Genomic DNA, 27,558 nt, shown 5'->3' with positions numbered 1-27,558 from the left:
TATTTTTTTCGAGATTTTTTATTACTACTATTTTATTAATATTTAAAACTGAAATTAAAAATGGACTAAGACAATTCCAAAATTAAATCCTAATGGGCCCAATCGTTGGGCCCATATGAGACCAGCCCGGCCCGAGACCCTACCCGGGAAAAATTCAGTGATTACATTAAGATATTAAACAATCAATTCGGTACCAATTTTGGGCGTTACGAGGGTGCTAACCCTTCCTCGTGCGTAACTGACTCCCGAACCTGTTTTTCTCAAAATTCGCAGACTTAAAATTATTTTCAAGGTGATCCGGTCACACCTCAATAAAAGATCGGTGACGACTCCCAAATTTTCATTTTTAATAAGTCGACGACTAACTTTTTGTTTTCTAAAAAAATGGTGTCTACATTGGTCATTCTCCTGTTAATTGACGTTAGATAAATGATAGAAAACTGATGTGAGCTTTTTTTATTGGTCTAAAAACAAATTTAGCCTTTTAATATTTATAAATTCTATCAATTTGATTTTAAATATAAAATATTCAACAAATTTAACGTTGCATGTTTACAAAATTTATCATTTTAGTTCGAATTCTAAAAAATTAAATAAATTCAGTACAATAACTTTGCTGATTATCATCAACCCGAGTTGTTGAATAACCCTGTTGTAAACGTTGATCTGCCGTTCTTCATTGCCGGCAGCTTCCGTTTTCATTGCCATCAGTAGCTTAGAGACAGCTTCATGTTTCTCAGACAAGATACATCCGTTTTTACAACATAAAAGAAAGGTATCAAAAGGCTTGTAATCATCAAATTTTGAATCTAAATCCATGGAGTTAAGATCATGGGGCGCAATGAAAAGTCTTGGGATGGAGTTTTTGCTTGTTGCAACAACATGGAGGAAACAATATTTCCATGCAGGATGTTCTGAAATGGCTTGTTGAAACCCTTTATCACCAATTACCGAGTTGAATGTGAGACAGTGGGGTCATTTAGCTGACAATATATCTAGGTTTTCAAGCAGCCATAAGGTGAAGAGAGAGGCAACTGATCCTCCTAAAAAATGTCCAACTAAAATTAAGCGATTGCAACTCCTTCAAAGCTGCGTCAATTAAAGATAGTAATTTAACTTGGAAAGAAATAAAACCTAAAATAGATGCAAAACATTGATTTATGGTCATGTAGTTCCTCTACAACACATTCATAGTCACAGTCAACTATACCATATCTATGGTCAGGTTGTCAAATGGACAACTTATAACATGCTAGCTAAATTGCTCTCTTGATGTATTGCAATATATGAGTTTCCTTAGGTGTTATGTACAGGTAATTAGATGCATGAATCTCGTTAGGCTGCATTTGAAGCATTTATTGAGTTTTGCGAAAAAAGCAACTTCGTACAATTACAACTAAATTAAAAAATTTTATAAATTTTGAAGGTTTAATTTATTGAATTTTTTTTAGAATTTAGATTAAAATGATAAATTTTATAAACATTGAAGGCTAAATTTGTCGAATATTTTATATTTAGGATGAAATTGATAGAATGTGTAATATTAGAGGGCTAAATTTATTTTTAGACCGATAAAAAAACTCACATCAGCTTTTGTCACTCTTCTAGCGACAACTAATTTTTTTGATAAAATTAGAACCTGCTTTAATAATTTTCATCTTTTATAATAATTTAAATAATTATTATTAAATTATTGTTTCTATTTTTTTAAAATGACGTGTAAAATATTTATAAAAGAATCTTACCTATAGATTGAATTAATTTATACAATTAAATTTTAAAATATTTTATAAATTAATTTAATCTATAACGTAAGCTTTTTTATAAATATATGACACGTTTCTAAATTTAAAATTTTAAGTCTATTTAAATTTTTTAGATACTATTTAAATGTTTCTAAATTTATAAATATATTACACATTATTTTTAAAATAAAGAAACAATAATTTAACAATGTTTATTTGAATTATTATAAAATATGAAAATCATTAAAGCAAATTCTAATTTTATCAAAAAATTTAATTATATATTAAATTTAAAAATATTTTAATTTTAATAATAATGTGCGTGATGCAATAATAATTAAAAAACATGATAAGTAGTCCAATATTATTTTAAAATATAAAATATGTAATTAAAATTAGGAAAAAAAATGGAAAAATAAGGAGGGATTAATGTTGAATATTTCCATCCCTTTTGTTGAGTGAGTTTGGGCCTTTGTTGGCAAAAAAAATATTTTTTTAATTAGATAATAGGGTGTCGACCATCTAGTGTCCAGACACTCAAAAAAAAATTTGACAGAAAAGTAGTGATGTTAGCCATTTAATTCCCATAACTTAATTTTATTGTTCATTTCAAGTTATTTAGAGGTATGTAATTATTTTTTAAAGATATTTTTGGATGAGAAAGTAATTTATGAGTGGTCCTATATTTAATGCCAGTGCAGCGGGGACATTTCTTCAAAGCAAGTTGAAAACTAAATTTAATGCCCATTCATTTATTTAATGCCAGCACAGCGGTGAATCTCTTCAATGCAATGGGTTAAACAATCACGATCACCATATATTATGACATTTTGAGATGATATTCAGCCATTGATCCACACACTGAATCTCATCAGTTGATTTCTTTCTTTTTGTTCTATTTTTGCAAGCTCCTCTTCTTTGTGCTAATGGAGTTCAAAATACCCTTATTCCAGATTATCATCAGCTTCCTCCTTGTTTTGTTTATGGCAGCAATCAGTGTAAGGAAATCTAAAGCTAGGGATCAATTCCTAGCATATGCATTTTTTATTATTTTTTAAATAAAACAACTAAATTATTTTCGAATAATAAAACTTATTTTAATTACAAAAGGGCATTTCATAATTTCTTTAACTTAGTTTGTGACTCGATTGAGAGCGACACCAACTCAGTAAACACTTAATAATAATATAGATATTTATTTATTATATTAAATATTTTTATTAAGTCTAAAAATGTAAATGCACCAAATTTTATTTAAATTACTCATATAATGTATATAATATATATATACACTAAAGTAAGGTTCTGACAGAAAAAGAGTGTTTATAATTCAATTTTATGTTTTATAATTCCATGTATGCATATTTTATTTATTTAATATTAATATGTCTTTCATAACTGTCGAAACCATTTTTATTTTTGGAAAAAAAAACAAAAATTAGTTGTCGATGAAAATTGGAGTCGTCACCAATATTTTATTAAGGTGTGATTGGATCACCTAAAAACGACTTTGGTCTACGAGTTTTAGAAAAACGGGTTCGGGAGTCAGTTACGTACGAGGAAGGATTAGCACCCTTGTAATGCCCAAAAATTGGTACCAAATTGATTAATTAATGTCTTAACGTCGAGAGTTAAAAATACGATCCTTAATTTAAATTAAATTATTTATTAAGACTCTTTCATTTTGAAACAGAAAACATCACACCCAATGCGTTAGGGCACGATATTTTATTTCTTCAGGATGAGTTTATCCAAAAGTTTGTGTGATAAAATTTAAAAGAATATTCAATTGTTTAAGATTTATGACGAAATCGCAGCCCAATACGTTAGGACACAATTTCTCAATATCCTAAACATTGAATATTTCCTTTATTAATATATATATATATATATATATATATATTTAAATCTTTGTCTTGAGAAATCACTACGTCACATCCAATGCATTAGGACACAACATATTAAATTCCCAACAAGAAGCTTTTTCATTTTATTTTGATTAAAGAGCAATTCTCGATTGTTAGATTTAACGAAGAAAATTGGAACCCAATACGTTAGGGCTCAATTTTCTTGAAAATCCTAAATACGAGTATTATCTCTATTTTGAAAATTTCTATTCTTAAATTCAAGTAAAAAGATGATGTAATGTTATATTAAATGTATGTATAAATGTCGCAATAACAAATACAACAATGGCATAGAAATAATATAAACAAATAAATAAACGAAATTAATATACAAAAATAATAACCTATGACATGCAAAGTATCAAATAAATGAACAAAATATAAATGAAAACATAAATCAAAAAACAAATAAAGGAAATAAAAAGAAAAAGAAAAAATACAAAATATATACATTGAAATTATGAAGGATAAAAGACATACATATGATTTACATATAAAATTTTGGATTATAAAATTTATACAAACAAAATACATAATACAATAAAGAAATATATATATATATATAAATTATAAAATATGCGTTAAAAATATAAGTATGTATTTAAGCATTTTCGAAAATAAAACATAGATATATACGTGTATATATATATATAAAGATAAAAATATTCATTAGAAAAATATATAAATATATACATGTACATATATAAAAAATAATTATATACATATATATAGATTATAAAAAGATAATTACATATATATATATATATAAAACAAATAATAATAATTACATATATTGAAATTAATTAATTTTAAAAAATATATAAAAAATTATGAAGAATAATATAAGAAAACATACGTATATACATATTTATCAAAGTAAAAAATAAAAGTGTATATATATGTATATAAAAGTTATGCAAATAGAATAATAATAAAATATATATAAAATATGTATATGTATTTAAAACATTTAAAATATACATATATATATATTATAAAAGACATATGCGTGTATATATGTAGGTACAATAATAATAATATATAATATAATAATAATTAATACAATAAGAATGTAAAAATAATTAATTTAATAATAAATAACTAATAACAAATAGAGGACTAAATTGAAACAAAAGTAAAACATGTGGTTAAATTCAAAAAAAATATAAAATGTTTAAACACATTTTGAAAAACAAGGGGATCAAACGCGTAAATAGACCATCAGAGGAAAATGCAATAAAAAACCTAAGTTATTTCTCTCCTGCGTGCGCCGTTTCTTTCCAAAACCTCTCATTTTTCCTTCATTTCGCACAGAACAGGAAAGGGCTTCGAGAGCACATCACCCAGGCATGGTTTCCCCTTTATTTCTCTTTGATTTGCGAAGAAAAGAACAAAGGAAAACAAAAGAAAAAGGAAAGAAATCGAGGAAAAAAAGAAAAAGGACCTTCAAATTGCTCTTTAATTCTCTGTTTTTTAATAGGTTTTGATATCATCCCCCCTTCGTTCCAAAAATAAAAAAAAAGGTTGCTTTTCCTTTTTTTTTTATTTGTTTTATTTGTAAGTAGATAATAATAATAATAAATAACAGTAGATGGAAATGGTGAATATCAACCTTTTGATCGATGTTTGCTCTCCGTATTGCACTTCTCTATTTTTTTGTTGTGAAAATTACTTGTTTTTTATTGATTTCTTTTTTCCCCCCTCTCTATTACAGTATGTTAAGATCGCTTTAATAGCAATCGTGAAACAAGAAGAAAAGAAAGAAATAAAATAAAAAAGAAATCTTCCAATATCTGCTTGATTTGATTTTGAGATTTTCTTGCCATATCTGCTTTGCTTCTTTCCTTGTTGTGCAGGTACGATCCGGGATGTGGCTCGTGCAGGTACTTCGGCTACGGCGCGAATGTGGAAAACTGCCTAGGGTTTCCCTTGTGCTGGAAACGCTAGGCCTCCGTCTTGTTTTGGGTCCGGGCCATATAGGCCAACTGTAATTTGAGCCCTTGTTTTAAAATGGGCCATGTATTCTGGGCCGTTTTATTTACTTCATGTAGGCCGGGTAAAATTTAGGTACTACAATAACTTTTATGCATGTAATATATTATATTCTAAATAATTTTATATATGCATTGAATTCGTGCATTGCATGAGAATGAAAATTACTATTTTATATATATATATATATATATATATATATATATATATAAAAGCACCATAACACTCATAGTATTTTCATTTTGGTGTTTCTATTAAAAGAGTGGTCAAATTGGCCTTTATATAGTAGATGAAGTAATAAAATAGTTCTTTGTAAAATTATTTCATTAAATACTTATTTTAGTGTTTTATACAAATTTAATCCTACACGCTTACACTTTTTTTTAACTTGAATCTACTCTTTTATTTATAGTAAATTTGTCATCAGCCTTTCATTATTGATGTAATATTATTTTATAATATATATTATGTCAAAAAAATTAAAATTGTAAAATCATAAAAAGAAAAGTAAATTTTAAAAATATGAATAAATTATAATTACGAAAATTACGAAAAAATACATTTTAAAATTAAAATGAAACGTAAAAATGTAAAAAGAAATTATAAAAAGTTTGACAAGGGTTGCAGCATTTCCACGTGGGATTATGGCTCTTATAACATTATTATTGGATCTCCAAAATTTTCTTCGAGTTATCTTTTAAAGCATTTGGAGTTATCAATAATATGTTAATTTCTTCCATAAAAATATGAATTAATTATGGGTAAATTACACAGATGATCATTAAACTATTGCCTTATTCTATTTTAATCATTTAACTATTGATTTTTTTTGAATTAATCACTAAATTTTTCGAAATCAGATATTTTAGCAACTCACTCATTAGGTTCAGTTAGAAGAGTGAGGGGAAGTCGGTGGACTTTTTTATTAGTCTAATAACAAACTTAACCCTCCAGGTAAGTTATATCCTTTAGAAATTCTAGAATGGAAATGAGATAAGATTACTATGGATTTTGTATCAGGTTTACCTCGAGATTTTGGAATCAGTTACAGAGATCTTTGGGAACCAAGCTACAGTTTAGTACTGCATTTCATCCTCAAATTGATGGTCAATCTGAAAGAGTTATTCAGTTTCTAGAAGATATGTTGAGAAGTTGTGTAATTGATTTTGGATTAAATTGGGAAATATATGTTCCTTTGGTTGAGTTTGCTTATAATAACAGTTTTCATGCCAGTTTGAAAATGTCTTCATTTGAAGCTTTGTATGGTAGAAGGTGTAGAACACCTACTTGTTGGATGGAGCTTAGTGAAAGGAAGTTAGTGGATCCTGAATTAGTACGAGAAACTGAAGAGAAAGTCTATGATATTCAAAATCATTTAAAAGCTGCACAAGATCGATAGAAAACTTATGCAAATCTAAGAAGAAAAGAAATTTCATTTGAAGTTGGGATAAGGTATTTTTGAAAGTCTCTCCTTGGAAGAAAAACATTAGATTTTATCAAAAAGGAAAATTAAATCAAAGGTTTGTAGGACCTTATGAAGTTTTAGAGAAAGTTGGACATGTAGTTTACAGTTTGGTTCTGCCTCCTGAGGTATTAAAAATTCACAATGTGTTTCATGTGTCTATGTTGATAAGGTATAGATAAAATCTTGACCATGTTGTACAGATTAGAGAGTTAGAGGTTGAATCGAACTTGTCTTATGAAGAGGAACCTGTCATGATTCTTGCAAGGGAGGTAAAAGAGTTGAGAAATAAAATAATTCCCTTAGTAAATGTTCTATGGAGAAATCATAGTGCTGAAAAAGCTACCTAGGAAAGAGAAAGCCAAATGAGAGAGCAGTATCCTCAATTATTTTTAGGCATGAATTTCGGGGACGAAATTTTCTAAAGATTACCACATAAGACACCCTTTTGGTCTCACCTAGGCATACAAATACCCTCTTGATCTCACCGCTTGGCACAAGTTTTACTCAACAAGATACCCTCTCGGTCTTACCAGTCTAGATCTTCTACTAGGGGCATCATTTCCTAATATACTAAGTACTCTTGAATAAATACTCAAGTTAGGTTATTATTTACTTAATCAATTAATTAGGTTAAACAGTTGAAACATGTGAGATATGTATAAAGCATAAACTCATTCTAATATTCATACAAACATTCGATAATCAAAGTTAAAGAAAGAGATATAAATAAGAGAATAAGAGAAGACAATGTTCATGGATTAATCGATGTAAAAGTGTGGTTCTGGAACAATATCCATTCACGATAGTCTCACTTTGGAAAAGGATCTTCTGATTAAGCGAACATAAAATAAACAAAGAAAAAGCTAAAAATTAATAAAAACCTAAAGGATAATTCATGTTTCCCTAAATTTTTGTGTTTAATCTGATTACAATGGCCTTTATATAGGTTAAGTTTGGAATATTAAATAACCTAATATATCCTTGAAGTATTTAGAGTTCAATTAGGAAAAAGAACCCTAATTGCCTTAAAAATGCAGCCATCACGCGCAATGATTTTTGGGACATGTAGTGATTTTTGGGTCGCGCAGAAGCCATGTTGCAACAATCGCCTGTCATGTTCCAAAATTGGTCGGTGTCGCAAAACATCAAGTAGTTTCTTTCCAAGACTTATTTTTGCTTATTTCTTCAGTGTTACGACATGGGCAGTAGTTTCGACCCGAATGTGCATCTTTAGCTCCTGATTTGACCTATAAGACCATGTAACTTTATTTAAGTATCTAATGTATAATAAAAATGATTGAAAAACATAAATTAGGACTTCATGTATGACAACATGAATACGTACTAAAATGACTTGATTTCACTATTAAACAAGCTAAAGTTATGTGAAAAGGGGATGTAAATAATAGTGTAATTTGTGGCAAATCATTCTTTCATCATTCGAACAACTTGAATACAATCTTGGTCCACTACTTGTATTAGTGCTATATGGCTACGAACACATGGACTATACGCAATCAATACGCAGCCTTACAAGCCCCATATTTATCCTATTGAAGTTGGAGAGCCATTTAACATTCCTTGTATAACTTAGTTGGAGAGGCTCACTCTCAAACACAATAGAAAACTAAAAGAAAAGAGAGTTCATACCTTCCTTAGGGCACTTTCGACTTTCGACCCTTATCCTTCTATACAACTCTGGACCTTTGGGTGAACCGCCATCAACTGACAAACCTATATATGTGCATATCAACAAATGTTCTTGTTTAATTGTTTCTAAATATCTATTTTTACAAAAATGTTGGGTTATTAATGGTATTATTTATTTTTAGATTAGGTCTTTATGATAGATTCATTTCTGAATGTTACTCATTTATATAACTTTATCATTTCTATCCATTTCTATTCATTTGATTCAACATGCAATTCATTTCTAGTTTCAACGAGCTAGTGGAGGGACTGATTGGACATATGTGATTAGGGCTTAAATGATTTATAATTCAGTTTCACCTTTTCGCCTATTCATTATAAACTCATTTAGTCATGAAGTCATTCCACTATAGTATCATGGCTGGGCTCTCCCCAATTACATACCATTACAAAAGCTATTTGATCAATTCTCGTTCAATGACCTTGTATAAGTGTGTTACCCTCATAGGATATCTTTAATCTCTTTGGGATAAATTCATTCTCCCAATATGATCATATTTTATCTCATGGTAACCATTACATCTTCATTCATGAAAGGTCAATTACTATCAAATAGTAATTAAGTCATTCATTACAAAGACGAATGACTCGTGGCCACGTTTACTTTTCATCTATCATGTAATTCCAATGAGAGGGTATCGTTTACCATTATCTTGGGATATGAATTCCCCTACTTTGAATAATGCTACATACTACAAAAGTCATATGCCCAACATACCAACTTTCGGTTCATTATCTATTTAGACTCAGGCTTTTACTTATATCAAAGTATACAAGTCACACATACAAAGTCCATTATCCACTTAAGATTAAGGTATGCCACACTTTGAACATCACAAGTGGATAAATCCATAAACATATTCAGGATCTATTCTTCTTAGGTGCAGTCTGATGTACTGTCAGTCTAGTCAGTTACATCTATGTATCTATCTTCTGGGAGTCATCCACTCTGATGCCTAAGACAATGCATCTCCCTAATTATATATCGTAGATGGCATATTAGTCTTTCAATCAGTTCGTGTAACACTTCCTAACCCTAAACCGTCACTGAAATAGGGTTACGAGGCATTACCGAATATATCAGACAATTTACAAATAATTCTTAAATAAATAACAAACGTATTATAATATAATCATAAATTCATATAAATGTTTGTTACTAATTGACTTCATTTTTTTATAACTTAACGTTTCATTTATCATTCAAACATTAGAGACCAATTCTTTACAACCAAAACTTACAAGACTCTTTAATAAGACCGAAGTACATGCCATGTTTACCAAAGGAAAAATACATCACCGAATAACAACAATAAACATGTAATGCACAAATCATACATACAAATTTAAACTCAAATTTCATATTTCAACAATAACAATTCATCAATTAATATCACATATCCACAATTTGAACTTGGACACATCATGAACCTTAAGTTCATTCCTCAATCTCATATCACATTTCAATTCACAATTCGACTTTTTCATCTCATCTCAGTAGCTCGATTGATCAACTCATTCGGTTTATCATTTCATTATTTACCCCTATTAACAAAACTCAAACTTTGACGGATACACGGATCCAGCCAAACACTCCAGTATGGCACCCAGTGCCTCATCGGATAGTTCGAAGCAATAGTTGACACCCAGTGTCTCATCGGCAAAGCCGAAGAAAGTTGGTACCCAGTACCTCATCGAATCTATCCGAAGAAATATAGTGACACCCAGTGTCTCATCGACTCGAGGTCGAAGTATCTCTGAACTCTTCCAATCCTATGGCATGCCAACTATATCTAACTCAGCCCGACTAGTTAATAGGGTCTCCAAATTCACATTTCAATTCAATTTCACTTTTTCACTTTCAATCACAATTCAATTCAAAATTCACTTTTCCATTTTTCAAGTCAATATATTCAATTCAATTCCACATATATATTCATTATTCGATTGAATTTCTTTCAACTTAATAATACTTACCTTATATTTCACTTACCATACATATAAATTTAAATATAGCATTTAATAATAAGTTATTTGAATTATAGTAATACAAACCGTAAATCTCCCGTTTTATTCCTCGATAGATTTCTCCTTTCCTTTTGATGTCGATGCCTTGAGTTCTTTGTTAGCTACTGAAAATAATAATTTTCACTATTAATTACAACATTAAATTATAATAAATAATTGAATTTTATTCAATTCATACTTATTCCCAATTTAATTCTAACTAAGTTTACTTACTTTTCTAACTTAATTCATACTTCTTTTCTACTTAATTTCTTGCCATATTTAACTCAACTATTCAATATTCATAATAAAACCCTAATTTAAAACTTCTTACAATTTAATCCCAACTATGTAAAACTTATAACCTAGTTTACAATTTAATCCTTTTATCAATTCTAACTAGAAATTCTATCAACCAAACCCCTAATTTAACAATTTGTTCAACATGAATCATGTTCAAAAATCTAAGAACTTACAAAATTTTAGCTTAAATTCAAAAAACTTTGTTCTAAGACTTCAAAAACATCAAAATTAAAAGAAAATGACTTAATTGACTTACCAAATCAAAGCTTAAAGCCTCAAATCCTAGTTTTTCATTTTTCTTTTCTTTTCTCCTTTCCTTGTTCTGTTTGAAATGGCTATTCTATTTCTTTCCTTCTAATACTCTATTAGTTTCTTTATTCTTTTATGTTTATTTACTTTATTATTTTAATGATAATTATAATAAAATAATTTTTTATAATAAATATCTATTTAATAACAAATATTTATATTACATTTGTACACACATATATTTTACACTTGTCTATTACCATGACCATCCATTTGTCTTTCTTTTATTTATTTATCATACAAAAATCTTATAATATAATTATTTAATTAATAAATATATTTTATTTAAATAATAAGTTATTTAAATCCATGAATTACAATTGTATGCTTATTTTTATTACACATGTATATTTTATTACCATACATTTGGCTTTAATTTATATATATTTCATTAATTTAATAAGATAATATCAATTAAATAATAATAATTTATACTATTATATTCTAATATTAATTAATAATAACCTAAATCATTAAAAATCTTTAGATTTTTCTCATTGTTTTGCCGTCTCAACTATTACTTAATGGCATTGTACAGCCCAATTTTATGCCTGGACCCAATAGGCCCAAAACCCACCTAAACCTAGCCCAATAACCCTAGCCCACTAGCCCATTACAAATTAAACCAACCCAACCCAAACAAACCAAGCAGCAAAAAAAATTTCAAACATGCAAGAAGAAAAGACAGAAACAAGCAAAGACCCAGAGGACAATAGCAAAGATTGAATTTTTATTTCATTTTCTTTCGGGTATAAAAACCGATCTGTAAACCGAAAAAAAGGGGATTTTTCTTTTTTTATTTTTCTTCTTTTCTTTCGGCTAAAGCCGAATTTGCTGTAATAGGGGGGATCCTTTGTTACAAACGTCAGAAATAAAAGAAAAGGTTGTTGTTCTTGTTCTTATTTTTTTTCTTTATCGATTTATTTGTTTATTTATTTAACTATTTATTTTTATTTTTTTATTTCTTTTTGAAAACATTTTTAAAGAAAACTAAATAAGTAAAAGAGTTGAAGAGAGGGTCTCACCTGAATCGGTTTGCGCCGTCGGTGGCCTCTCGTCGGCGTCGGATCTGGACCTAGAGGAAGATTCGAGCCCCCTTTTTGCGGCCTCTTGGCTTAAAAAGGCACCGCCTTTATGTGTCTGAAAAACCGTGGTTAAAAACCCATCTCAAGACGACTCCCTGCCATCGGCCATGGAGGCGCGCCAAAGGCCTAAAGCCGACGGTCGGAAAGGGGAAGAGAGTGAGAGAGAACTGAAAAGCTTTCAGTTTTTTTTTTAAAGAATGAGGCTAAAATGATTTTTTTTTTAAATTTTGGTTTAAATACCCAAATGAAACGGCAACGTTTTGACCCACTTCATTCGGCCTGAAACAACACTGTTTTGTCTTAGACCCGAAATTGACTCGACCCAATAACCAGGATCCACGTGTTTTGTTTGGAGGGGCTAATTACATGTTCAACCCCTCTGCTTTTGCTACATAGCGTAATCAGATTTTTTTTTATTTGGGCCATAAGATTTGCTGCTCGTTTCATTTTAGTCCATTGAAACGCAGCACAAGAGGGTAATGGGATATTTTCCCAATTAATCCCCACTTTACTTTGCGCATTTGAAATTAGTCCCTTTATTCATTTAATTTTTTTAATCTATCCTGTTATTTTAGCTGAAGCTACAATTAAGCTCTTTTATCTTAATTTTTCATTTATTCATTTATTTGTTTGTTTGTTTACTTATATCTTTATTTTAAACTTTGTTATACACGTACATATCACTACACCAAAACAGGCTTTTAGCGGCGCTTTAATAAGCGCCGCAACAGAAGCCGCTAAAGATTGCGCCGCTAAAGACCCTAGTCTATAGCGGCGCTTATATCACAAACGCCATTGAAGAGTAAGAGCTTTACCGGCGCTTTAGTAGAAGCGCATGAAGAGTAATACCTTTAGCGGCGTTTTTAATATAAGCGCCGCTATAGACTAGAGTCTTCTAGCGCTTCTGGTAAAAGCGCGCTATAGATCGAGGTCTTTAGTGGCGTTTGTGACCAACGCCGCTATAGATCGGGGTCTTTAGCGGCGCTCGATCACAAACGCCACTAAAGACTCCTCGATCTATAGCTTTTTACTAAACGCCATAAAGACCCTAGTCTATAGCGCGCTTATACCAAAAATGCCGCTAAAGACTAACACCTTTAGTGGCATTTTTTAAAACGCCACTAAATTTGGCGATTTGTAAAATAAATTTTATATATTTTCACCCTCACGTAAAAAACAAATCGAAGAAATCATATCTAAACCACCAAAAGTAATAAATCTATATATTAAACAAATAATATAATAAATATCAATAAATATTATAAAATTCAGATTATTCGTACAAAAATGTTAAAAGTTAAAATGATAATTCAAAGTAAAATTGAAGTATATTTACACGATAGTCTAAGGCAGCGGCGGTTGCATTCTTTGAAACATCTTCATCATACTCTAGAGTCACCTTGGAGTTCATCGAACTTTGACGCCTTTCTGCTTCCTCATTGCAGCCTCTACTTCCCTCGCTTTAGCCTCTGCTTCCCTCTTAGTAGCCCGTACTTCTCTCGCTGCCGCCACTGCTTCTCTTGCTGCCACATCTGCTCTAAGCTGCTGCTGGAGTTCTTCATACTTTCGTTGAACCTCGACTTCTCTCATTCTTGCATCTGCTTTAAGTTGTAGCTGGAGTTCTTCATATCTTCTTTGAACATCAGCTTCTCTCGATGTTGCCTCCGCTTTAAGTTGTGTAATTTGCTCAGCTGTTGTCGCTTGCATCTGAGCCATCTGGTCTCTTAACCTCTGAACTTTAGCTTCAGCTCGACTCCCCGAAGGCATATATTGTTGCGAGCTAGATCTAAAATATTGGGATGGGTTAACAAAAGATCCTTGAAATCGAACCCGACCATACCTTTCAGGACCCAAAACTTCAGTGATAATCCGGTTATCAATGTCGTCAATATGAACAGAACTATCACTGGAGCAATCGCTTCGTACTCTGCCTTTTTATCCTTCAATTTTTCCTAAAAAATAAATCACATAGTTAGGAACGCAATATATATTAAAAAACCGAATGCAACATAACTTAACAATATTTGCATTACAGTAAATGAAATAAATAATTAGAAAGTAAACACTATAAATAATTAAAACAAGTGAAATTGTATTAAGCAAACGTACCATAATTTCTGCAGACTTGAGAGTCATAGGGTTACCATCTTTCTTCCTATGTGTAATGTCAAAAGTTGAAGTCGTCCAACTTTTTGACCAGGACGACGATTCCTACAATACAATAGTAAAATATTAATTGATAGGAAGTATTAAATATCGCCAATATTAAAAATTCAAAATACCTCTGCATGAGCTACACACGCAAAACTTTTCGACCCAATTGTGTGAGTGAATTTTTGTTCTTTTACTTTGTTTTCCAACTTTTCACGATCCTACATTATGAAATTATTAGTATGTTAATTAGGAAATACTATACACCAAAATAATTACAAAATTTTATAAGTTACACATACCTCTCATTTCTTGAAGTCCAAAATCTAACGACCTCTTCCCATCGGTACCTCGGCATTCCGTGGGACATTTTGTAATCTCTTGTCGAGTGTTGTTTTGTCTTAAAATATTCTTTCTTTAAAGTGCTCTTATGGTCTCTCCATCTTTTCCCAATGCCTTCTTTACATAAGCATCGGAGACCTCTAGAGCAAATCTAGCCTACAAAAACACAATTTAAGAGAGTAAATGTAAATGAAACTTAAACCCAAGTATTATAAATGACATACACGTTTTGTTACCTTAATGTTATCGAGAGCTTGGTTCTTGTTACTCTCGGGCACTTTATGCCATGACTCGAAGTTAATTGGCAACATATTTGCATTCCGTGCTAGAATGCCCATGTATCCTGCTAAAAGGCGGGCTTCGATCCAACAGTGACCAAAGCTATTCTCGGATACTTGGACACGCCGATTGGATCTAGGTCGTATAAATCGCTTCGATCTTGTCGTCCACGAACTCTCCGAGTCCCACCAGTTTCATCTGAAAAATAAAAGTATTGTAATATACGAAATTTAAAAAAAACAAAGAAGAAGTCAACACACATGTAAATTAAATGTTAAATTACTTTGATCTTCTATAGGTTCCTCAGGTGTAGCTGGAACATTCGAAGATCCAATAGCAGTCTGTTGTTCAGTGCTGTTTGTTTCCGCCGAGTTTGGAGTACCTTGAACAATGCGGTGCGATCGCACTTTTCTTCTAGGCATTTTATCTGCAATACAAATAAATTAGTTGAAAACATAGTATACAATTACAACAATAATATCACATATAAAATAGTTGAAATATCATCATTCGTAAATATATACATACATAATCGTAAAAGCTTACTACATTATAATTCGTAAATATCTTCATCCGTATCCTGGCGGACCCATCCAAATTGTGTACTAGTACTAGGGATGTTTTCGTTTAAGTTACTCGGAAATGGTAAAGTTTGTGTTCGTCGTCAATGTCATCTCTACTTCCACCGCCCATGTCAAACAAGTCTCTAGGGATGTTACGAGTACAACGTACCAACCCTCATCGTTGGATCTTTTGAGTAAAAACTTGTTTGACTTGAGAAGGAAATACATACTGACTCATCAATCAATTGTTGTCTTGTGTGAATCAATCGGCGAAGTTTACCATTGTGAAACCAAACCGATCTTGCTTGATTCCACGTCTTTGTATTAACATCCGCCCAATCACCTCGAAATAAGACAACTTTCCATTTACCGTAGTAATCCAACTCAATTATGTCGAAGAAGTCCAAAATATTCCACATTTCCTCCACGGGATTATTGTCCCTAGCACTAGCATAACTTGTAATTGAGGAATTAACAACTATTCCACAATTTTGCGTTCTCCTCAATCTCTCGCGATATTTTGTATGAAATCAATCCGTTTATGAGGAACGACTATATCTTTTAACCACCCAATTTGGACCTTGGGAAAGCCATTTAACTTCGTCGGTGACGTTCTTCCCACTCCAAACCTATTGAATGGAAAGTAAACTGAGTAATTAAAAATGTTTTGAACAAATATTATTATTTGTCGGTGAAAGCTCCAATTACATACCATTTGGCTTAACCATTCATGAAAAGATTCTGTAAACAACTTATTGATATCTCGATGTTGTGTTCTTCGGGAGCGCGAATGAGATCTCAATATTTGTTTGTACTCACTATGTTAAAAAAATGTTCAGTTTGTTAGACTATAAACAATTTTTAAATGATGAATATTTATCAAATTTCTAGAACTTACTTGCGTAAAGATTCCATTGATTCGTGGTGAAACAGAACATATCGATGTGCTTGTACCCACGATAAATCATCTAATTCTGCAATTTCAACTTTACAGATTAGTTCTCCAAAACTTTGGAACAAATAATTGTCGGCAAAGTTATGATCCGTGAGTCCAGCATTTCTATTAGGTCTGTTCAACCGTGTTTCAACATCTTCCAAATATCTTGAACAGAAGGTCATACATTCCTCTGCCAAGTAGCCTTCAGCAATCGATCTTTCTGGATAACGCTTGTTGCGGCAATAAGACTTTAATTTGGACAGGAACCTAAACACGATATACAACATTATCAAAAGTTGTAACTAAAGTCATAGGTGAACAAAGGAAAATTTTAAAAATTGTAATTAACACCTTTCTATGGGATACATCCATCGATAGAAAATGGGTCCGCCAAGAATTGCTTCACGCGGGAGATGGATTATCAAGTGAACCATAATAGTGAAGAAGGAAGGTGGGAAGATTTTCTCCATGTTGCATAAAGTTAAAGCGGCTCGATCCTCACCTTTCGAAGTTCTTGAACATCCAAAACTTTGCCACAAATGGCTTTCATTATATTGGATAGTTCAATTATACAAGACGTCACCTTCTTGGAAATACAACATCGTAGAGCAACTGGCAGTAAATCTTGCATCAAGATGTGATAGTCATGTGATTTTAGCGAATATAGTCTTCGATCTTTAACACTAACACATCGAGATATATTTGATGCATACGCATCTGGAACCTTTATATCCTTCAACACCATGCAGAACACTTCTTTCTCTGTCTTCGGCATTGAGAAAATAGAAGGTGGCAACCGATATTTACCATTCGGAAGTGGATTCGGATGAAGATCAGGTCGAATTCCCATCTGAACTAAATCAAGTCGACTCTGAAGATTGTCTTTTGATTTTCCGTCTACATTCAAAATTGTACAGACAATGTTCTCGCAGACATTTTTCTCAATATGCATAACATCAAGATTGTGTCGTAAAAGGTGGTGCTCCCAATAAGGCAACTCAAAAAAAATACTTCTTTTCTTCCACAAGTCCGCCTCATTAGGATCATCCTCTTCATCGGAGTTATCATCAGCTTCATCATTTGATCTTCTATTTCTTTGCGTGTTTGCCGGTTGATTCATCTTCCCATAACTGAAATTCATATCTTCCAACATTAACAAGATTTCAGATCCACTTGTCTGCGAAGGAGCTTCTCTGAACTCTTCAGTACCGTCAAATGCCGAACTCTGAAATCTAAATCTATGATTTTTCGGTAACCACCGACGATGCCCCATGTAAGAGAACTTCTTCCCATTGTATAACCATTGCGAACATGTTTGTGCAGCACAACAAGGGCACGCATAACGACCCTTGGTACTCCAACCGGATAAATTAGCATAAGCGGGGAAGTCATTAATGGTCCACATCAAAGCTGCACGTAAATTAAAGTTCTCCTTTCTCAGCACATCGTATGTCTCGACACCAGCCCATAATTGTTTTAACTCTTCAATAAGTGGTGTAAATAAATGTCGATATCATTCCGGGCCCTTTCTCTCCATGGATAATCATAGATAAGATAAGGAATATTGCTTCATGCAAATCCACGGAGGCGATTGTAAGGAACAAGCACTCTTGGCCAAATCTTGTATGCGATACTCATGATCTTGTAAGGATTAAATCCATCGATGCTAGGCCAAGCCTCACACTCCTGGGATCGCTTGCAAAGCTTGGAAATTTATTGTCAAATGATTTCCAAGCTAAAGAATCTGTCGGATGCCTTAATAGTCCATCATCGGTTCGTCCTTCATGGTGCCACGTCATTGACTCCGCTGTCTTCGACGACATGAATAGCTTTTGAAGCCTTGGTATCAGCGGAAAATACCGCAAAATCTTGACCGGCTTCTTTCTTGGTTGTGCATCATTTTCATCGCTGTTCCCATCTTCTGTGTTTCTGTTCATCCAACGGGATTCGCCGCATACATGACAACACTGTTGGTTTATCCGATCGCCCCAGTACAACATGCAATCATTCGGGCAACTATGGATTTTTTTGTACCCAAGACCTAAGTCTTTTATCATTTTCTTCATATCTTTGCATGGTGAGGATTTTTGCAAGCGGAAACATTTCTCTCAAAAACTCTAACAAGATTGTCAATGAGTTCGGTCCACCCTCCCAAACATTTTAACTGGAAAAGACGAATGCGAAAGACATTTTGAAAATTCGATCCTCATATAGTTCTTCGTTCATCTCATTAAGTAGCGCGTAGAACTTTGCCGCTTCTCCATTCGGCTCTTCATGATGTACACTTCTTTCGGGTTCGGTAAAAGCATTTCCACCGAGATTACAGTCATCAGATGGCACAAAGTCGGGTGGGAACGACTGTAAACCATGACTGTGAATATTAAATGCTTCCCGCAACATCCCTTCAATGTTATCCCCTCTAACAGACTGATGGTAAGTAGTACTATCATAAGATACATCCATCCTTGAAGAGGAAGTACTAGGCGGGCATTCTCCATGAAAAAACCATTGTTTATAACCACGAACAAACCCATCAACAATTAGATGCTCATATACAACTTCAAGATAACGCCAGTTTATGTTGACACACTTCTTACACGGGCAAAGAATCATGTTCTCTTGGCTTGCATATTGAAATGCAAAATTTAGAAATGTTTGTACTCCATTTCGATAACCGTCGCTTACCCTTGACAAATTCATCCAAGACCGGTCCATTTCTTATTTCTTGAAGCCTAATCTTGACAATAAATTGCACGGGTAAGTTATGTATTGTGTAAGCTATGTAAGTTGTGTATTATGTAAGTTATTATTATGCTTTAAGTTATGTAAGTAATGTATTATGTAAGTTGTGTATAATGTTAGTTATGTAAGTTATGTAAGTTATGTAAGTAAGTTATGTAAGTTATCAAAGTAATGTATGTTATGTAAGTTGTAAGTTATTATGTATTATGTAAGTTAAGATGGATTACGTAAGTTATGTAAGTTAAATGTATTATGTAAGTTGTAAGTTAAATGTATTATGTAAGTTGTAAGTTAGATGTATTATGTAAGTTGTAAGTTAGATGTATTATGTAAGTTGTAAGTTATTATGTATTATGTAAGTTATGTAAGTTAAATGTATTATGAAGGTTATGTAAGTTGTGTAAGAGATTTAAGTTATGTGAGTTTTGTATTATGTAAGTTATGTAGGTTATTTAGGTTATGTAAGTTTTGAGTTGTTCGGTGGTAGGTTATTGTTATTAAATATTAATATCTATTATTGTTAAATATTTTTAATAAAAATAAAATAAATAATTTAATTATATTTTAACATAATTATTGTTAAGTACAATTTAATAAAATAATATATAATTTAATAACATTACTAATATAATTATTAATAATATTTAATAATAATTTTAATATAATTTTATTATTAAGAATATTTCATTGCCTAATATCATTTGCTTCAATCTAGCATCTCACTTGTTCTCTTAAGTCAAAATAGCCAATATTAAAATGAGTTTAACATACTTGTATGATAATCCAATAATAACATTTTATTTTAATAGTCAATTTTAATAGAAAACATATATTTTTATATTTTATATTTTATTTTATCTTTTATGATAACATGATAACAAAAATTAATTATAAGGTATACTCTTTATTAAATTAATTATTTATAACCCCAAATTGGTGAAATAAAAACCTTCAAAAATGTCAAAAAAATTACCCCATTGTTTATAACATTAGTTCTTTTCATATGTGAAATAAAAAATCAAAAGTCATAGTCCTATGTTTTTAAAAAACTCATAGTTCTTTTCAATTAATTATATGATTGCGTTTTTTGTACGAAGCTGCTGCAGAAAAAAACATGATGAATGGAAAATTCTATGTTCATAATCCTTTCTAAGCTAAAAGAACTGTTACCAATCGAAGTTAATTGATTTTCAACAAAGAAAACCGAACACATGAGAATTCAAATGGAGATCAAATATAGTAAGATCACATTATACTTATTCTTCTATCATATTAAATATTCATGACAACTTCGAACAAACAAAAAAGAGGTCTCCTCAAGATTCTTTTGCCTATTACATTGATATGGCCATCAATCCCTGTAGTTTAACAATATTCAAGATTTAGTCCCTACATTTAAATTTAAATAAAGGCTTCTAGCAAAAATGGAATTACATTGCTTAATGAAATCACAATGTTTGACCATTCCAATTACATTGCTTAATGAAATCACAATATTTTATCTTCTTGTAATTTAATTCTAGAATAATATTTTTTATTATAATGTAAGCGTTAGAAAATATGTTAATTTATCTATGTTTAAAACTTTAATGAAATAAAAATATAAACAATTATTAAATATCAAACTAAAAATACCATAAAATATTTTTAAAATATGGATAAATCTAAAACGAGCTTAAATTAACCATTTACGATATAAGTATACTTAAACAAACATAAAATTATTAAACCATACAGTAGCTTATTGTACCTTTTAAAGCATGACAAGTATTTTATGGTTTTCTAGCTTATTGTACCTTAAAGCTTGGAGTTAGCCTTCTTCTTGCTCAACATAGCTAGCTGTCTTGAACTATTGTTTTCGTTTTATTTTGATTATTAAATTTTCTTCTCTTCTTTCTTTTAAATTTATTCATTAATCTCTTCAAAATTAAATATTTCGATCATTCTCTCATTAGTTGCGATTAGATAAGTGACAATAAGTTGATGTCAACTTTTTATTAGTCTAATAATAAATTTAACCTCAAATATTTATACATTCTATCAATTTAATCCTAAATAGAAAATATTTAACAAATTCAGTTATTACTATTTACAAAATTTTGATGAAAGTTCAAACCGTATTACTTTTCACTATGAAAAGAATGGTGATATTTCCATAAATAAAGTAGTAAAGACATGAGGCGACATCTATTGAACAAAAAAATTCCCAGCCCAGGTGATAACATGAGAAGTGCTACAATTTTGTTTCTATTTATTTTGTTTCTATAATTAGTCTTAACGCAAAAATTATGTTGATATTTAGAGTTTATTTCATTTTATAAGAGGCTGAACGAGGAACTCAATAATAGGATAATTCGAATGGAGAAAGAATTAGATGGAAAACGGGCATTAGAAATGGAACTTCAGCAACTAAGAAAGAGATTGATGATTTTGAAGCGAGTTGAGGCAAGTATTAAGAAGTTGAGAGAAATGAATATTAAACTTGCATTTTCATCAGCTTTTACTCCAAACCAATGAAAGCATTCCCAGTATAAAAGAAGTGAAAGCTATAGTGTACCTTCGCAACGATGAAGAAAAATGAAACGATTGAAAACCCTATACACAGAGAAGACGATTTCAAGACATTTCAGGGTCATCAACAAATAACAAACAAAAAAATTAAGCTACACAAGAAAACCCAATGTTTAAATGTGCAGAATCGGGAAATCTTACCTTAAATACTGTTTCCCCCGACGACAGAATCCGAATGTCTGCCCACCTTCTCCATCTTCTTTGACTTGGTTATGTGAGTTAGCAAGAATCCGAAACAATGAAGGTAAATAATCCTTATAAATTTGCAAGAAACCGAACAACGGAACACCGAAGCTTTTCAATTGAAGAATCACATGTAAGAAATCGCAGATAGAAAAAAGGATTAGGGATTTCGACAGATTGGGGATTTGGTGCTGGGGGCGGGGATTTAGTTGAAAACTGAAATATGTTTAAAACGACATCGTTGTCGATTCCAACTTTTACGGCGCTTACAATCAAACGCCACTAATTTTACAACATTTACGACGTTTTGAGAATAAACTTCACTAATATTTAATTAAATCAATGAAACAGTATTGTTTCGTTCAATTTATATTAAAGATATCTGCAGCGTTTATTCGCAAAACGACACTAATATTTAGATTGTGTGGCGTTTTCAAAAAAACGCCACTAATTATTCACTTTTAAAAATATATTAATAAGTTTATAAGTTTTCAAATTATTTTTCAGCAAGTACATTGTTATGACTTTGTTAATATTATTTCAATAACATTATATAAAATATGTTACATATTTAATACATTAATTTTAAATGTTAAAATTTAATAAATTTTATAAATCATACAAATTTCATTTCATGAAACGGCTCCGTTTTATTCAATTTGCGGATATTGTTCATATTTGCGGCGTTTTAGTAAAAACGCCACTAAAATTCATGTACGAAATCGACGGTCTTTTTTTATTAAAATATAAGTAAACTTTCGGCGTTTTCATAAAAACATACAAATGATTAATGAAGTTTAAAGATAATTTACTGGCGTTTTTGAAGCATACAAATAAAATGCAATAAATATTTGCTAAAATTTGAATAAATTTTATTATTTATTTATTTATCTCTTGTATATTTAATTTAAATTTTACATAAATAATTGTTAAAATTTTAAGTAATATTTAAAAGTATTTAATATAAAATTAATAACCCTAATTCCCAAATTCCTAACCCATAACCCTAAATCCCTAAACCCTTAAAGCATAAACCATAAACCCTAAATCTCCCTAACCCTAAAGCATAACCCTAAACCATTCCAATTATATAATTTTACTATTTAAATTTTACGTGAATAAATATTAAAATTTTATCAACATTCAATTTATAAATTATTGATATCATTCAAATAATGTATTACAATTTAAAATTTATGCTCTATTTTTAAGTTAAATTGGGTTGATGGAGATATGCCATATTCATTTCATGAAGCGGCTTAAAGAAAACGCATACAAATCTTACAAATTTTGAGGTTCAATGAACTTGTCAATGAAACGGCTCCGTTTTATTCAATTTTCAAATATTATTTGCGGCTTTTTCACAAAAACGCCACTAAATTATTTATATTTATTTATAAGTATTTGCGGATATTATTCATATTTGCGGCGTTTTAGTAAAAACGCCACTAAAATTTCATGTCTGAATCGATCGGTGCCGTTTTATTAAAACATAAGTAAACTTTCAAGCGTTTTCATAAAAACGCATACAAATGATTAAGCTGAAACAACGCCGTTTTGAGTTTAAGGATAATTTACGGCGTTTTTCTAAAACGCATACAAATAAAAATGCAATCGAGATATATTTGCTAAAATTTGAATAAATTTTGTTATTTATTTATTTATCTCTTGTACATTTAATTTAAATTTTGCATAAATACTTGTTAAAATTTTAAGTAATATTTAAAAGTATTTAATATAAAAATTAATTAATAACCCTAATTCCCAAATTCCTAACCCATATATAACCCTAAATCCCTTTAACCCTTAAAGCATAAACCCTAAACTCCTTTAACCCTAAACCATAACCCTAAAAATTTTATTATATAATTTTACTATTTAAATTTTACGTAAATAAATATTATTTAAAAATATTAAGTAATATTTAAAAGTATTTGATACATGTATCAATATCTACATGCATAAAGTGATCGATCATCTATCTATTATATATCTCTTAAATAATATAAACTATATACTCATAATTTAAATTCATCCAAATTTCTTATTAACTTAAATAATATATTTGATATAAAAATTAATAAAAACTATTTAATCTAAACTTAAACTCTAACCTTACCGTTCAAACCCTAAACCAGAAATCCCTAAACCCTAAACCCTAAACCCTAAACCTCTAAACCCTAAATTTTAACTCTTAACTCCCCCTAACCCCAAAAGCATAACACCTAATCTCTAAACCCTAAATCCATACCCTGACCTACTCCTTAACTCTAAACCATATACTATAATGATAATTAATTCAATATTTTAAATTTAATACTACCTCTTTTACGATTATATAAGAAATTATTTAATATATAAACTAAAAAATCAAGAATGTATCCAAAAAACTTTAAAAATATTTTAAATAATAGTTTTTTAATTTTTCAATTTTAAGAAATACTTTAAATTATTTTAAATCCTTGATCATTAGCGCGCTTTTCTAAAACGCCGCTAAATCCCTCAAAAGCACGTAAAACGACGACGTTAGCTTAGTTTTTTTTGGCGCTTTCCAAAAAACGCCGCTAAAGACTGAACATTAGCGGCGCTTTAACAAAAACGCCGCTAAAATCCCCGAAATCCAGAAAACGGCGTCGTTGGGCTTAGGTTTTTTGCGGCGCTTTAACAAAAACGCCGCTAAAGACTTCAGCATTAGCGGCGCTTTCTGTAAAAGCGCCACTAAATCCCTGAAAGCTCGGGAGACGACGTCGTTGCGCTAGTTTTAAGTAGCAGCACTTTTCCAGAAACGCTGCTAAAGACCTAACCATTAGCGGCGCTTTATAGAAAGCACCGCTAAATCCCTGAAAGCTCGGGAAACGACATCGTTGGGCTTAGTTATTTTTGCGGCGCTTTCCTAGAAACGCCGCTAAAGCCTTGAGCATTAGCGGCGCTTACTGAAAAACGCCGCTAAATCATCGAATGCTAGGGAAACAGCGTCGTTGCGCTAGGTTTTTTGCGGCGCTTTCTCAAAAACGCCGGGAATGATTATTTTCAGCGGCGTTTTTTATAATTCGCCGCTAATGATTGATATTTAGCGGCGTTTGTTATCCAAACGCCGCGAAAAACGACGCTAAAAGCCTGTTTTGGTGTAGTGTATGCACATATTTCATGCTTTTTATTTATACATATACGTATTGTATATTCTATAACTTTAAAATATATATATATATATATATATGCATTCTTATAATATATGTGTTTTATATTTCATAACTCCTATATATATATATACACATATATATATCCTTTTTATACTTTATAATCTTAAAATCTACATATACACGCATACATTTTATAATACACGTACATATTTTTTTACAATTAATATATATACATACTTATATACTTGTTTATATTCTACAACCTATATGCATTTTTTATTTTATTTTCATATATATATATGTATATACATACGTCTTTTATATTTTATAATTTTAAAATATATATGCATACATACGTTTCTACAATACATGTATAAACATGCATGTATATTTTATAACTCATACGTATACATACATATAAAGTCTTTCATATTTTATAATTTCAAAATATATATGTACATACTTGTATATGTTCTTTATATTTTAAAATATATTTATATATATATATATATATATATTTAAATCTTTTACAATACATATATACATACACATGTTTCTTTTATATTTTATTTAACTTATATACATATATATGTAAATACTTATATTTTATATTTTATAATTCATATGTATATATCTCTACATACAGACTTCTACTCATATATATACCTACTTATGTTTTTTTTCTTTATAATTTATATACATGTCTGCATAGTTATACGTATTTAAATTTTTATATGTATATACATTCCTACATATTTTATGATTTATAATTTATATATGTATACATGCATGTTTTTATTTATATATATATATACATACTTGTCTTTTTATATATTGATATTATTATTTATATATTTTTATTTCGAATTTGTTACACATATATACATAGATCTTTATTTTATTTTATTTTTAGTTTTATAATTTATTTTCATTATTGATTATTGTCTTATTTGATATTTATTTATTTATGTGTTCATCATTATTTTCATGAAATGCTTTTAGACCCTTTTATTTACTTGTTATTTCGTGTATAATTGATTTGTTTTATGTATCTTTTGTTGTCACTCGTATTATTTATGTTTACATTATCTTAGCGATTATCGTTTCGTTACGCATATTAATATTGTGGTTGTTTTTACCATCTCGTGTTAGATTAACTTTACCCGATTCATAAATCACGATTTTTTAAAATGAGTAAAATTTTGTATTTTTGGATTTGAAAAAGTCGTATCCTAACTTACGGGGTTTCGACTTTCTCGATAAATCCATACACGAGACTTTCCAAACCTAAGCTTTTAAATGATCTCGAGAATTAATAAAAAATTGTGTTCTAACTTACGGGACATGATTTCTTTTCAAAACCGAGATAATCAGTTATCTTTTAAATAAATAAAATTTTGGCATTTATTCTCATGTTGAGAATTTAAGACATTGTGTCCTAACTTACGGGATGTAATTCTTTTGCTTGATTAACCTAAAATATGCCCTTTTTCCGAAAGTTTTTTAACATTGCAACAAAGGGTCATATTTTGAATCTTTTTTCCAAATTTTTAATCTTCGACACTAAGATTCTAATTAATCAACAAGGTATCAATTTTGGCATGTCGAGAGTGCTAACCCTTCCTCGTACTAACCAACTCCCGAACCCGTTTTCTGATTTTCGTAAACTAAAATCGCTGTTTTGATAAAATTAAATTGTTTATTAAAACAAACCATTTTTCTAGGTGGCCCGATCACACCTCATCAAAAAAGATTGGTGGTGACTCCCGTTTTCGTTTTCAAAATCCAAGTCGACCCCGTTTTATCAAAAAAATGGTGTCAACAGGCATATTTGCCATTTTGGTCCTTTATGTTTTCTTTTAATCTATAATTCAACTTTTACCCCTTATTCAATCTAATCCTTCTTCCTATTTTCTCTTAATTAAGCTAAATTCACTTAATTAAAACCTAATTAAACACACTACTAGACTCATAAATATTTCTAATAATTATTTATGAACTTGGTTTACTAATACGAAGGTCTGATATTGTACTTTTCCGATGCCCGTGAATTTTGGGTTATTATAGTTCGCTCATTTTCGATTAGGCTAAGGATATGTTTAGGTTCGTCTACTAATATAAGTTTTT

General features: G+C 30.3%; 1 long non-coding RNA gene across 1 annotated transcript; it reads left to right on the top strand.

The window, feature by feature from the left end:
- The first annotated feature begins 4,880 nt into the window (after window positions 1–4,880).
- On the top strand, window positions 4,881–5,791 carry LOC128035956 (uncharacterized). Its single transcript, XR_008192651.1, has 2 exons — window positions 4,881–5,175; window positions 5,509–5,791. It is a non-coding gene; the product is annotated as an uncharacterized LOC128035956 (long non-coding RNA).
- Window positions 5,792–27,558: the final 21,767 nt, after the last annotated feature.

The sequence above is a fragment of the Gossypium raimondii genome, chromosome 13, assembly GCF_025698545.1.
Source record: "Gossypium raimondii isolate GPD5lz chromosome 13, ASM2569854v1, whole genome shotgun sequence".
In the NCBI taxonomy this organism is placed as follows: Eukaryota; Viridiplantae; Streptophyta; class Magnoliopsida; order Malvales; family Malvaceae; genus Gossypium; species Gossypium raimondii.
This window is presented reverse-complemented; position numbering and strand designations above follow the sequence as displayed.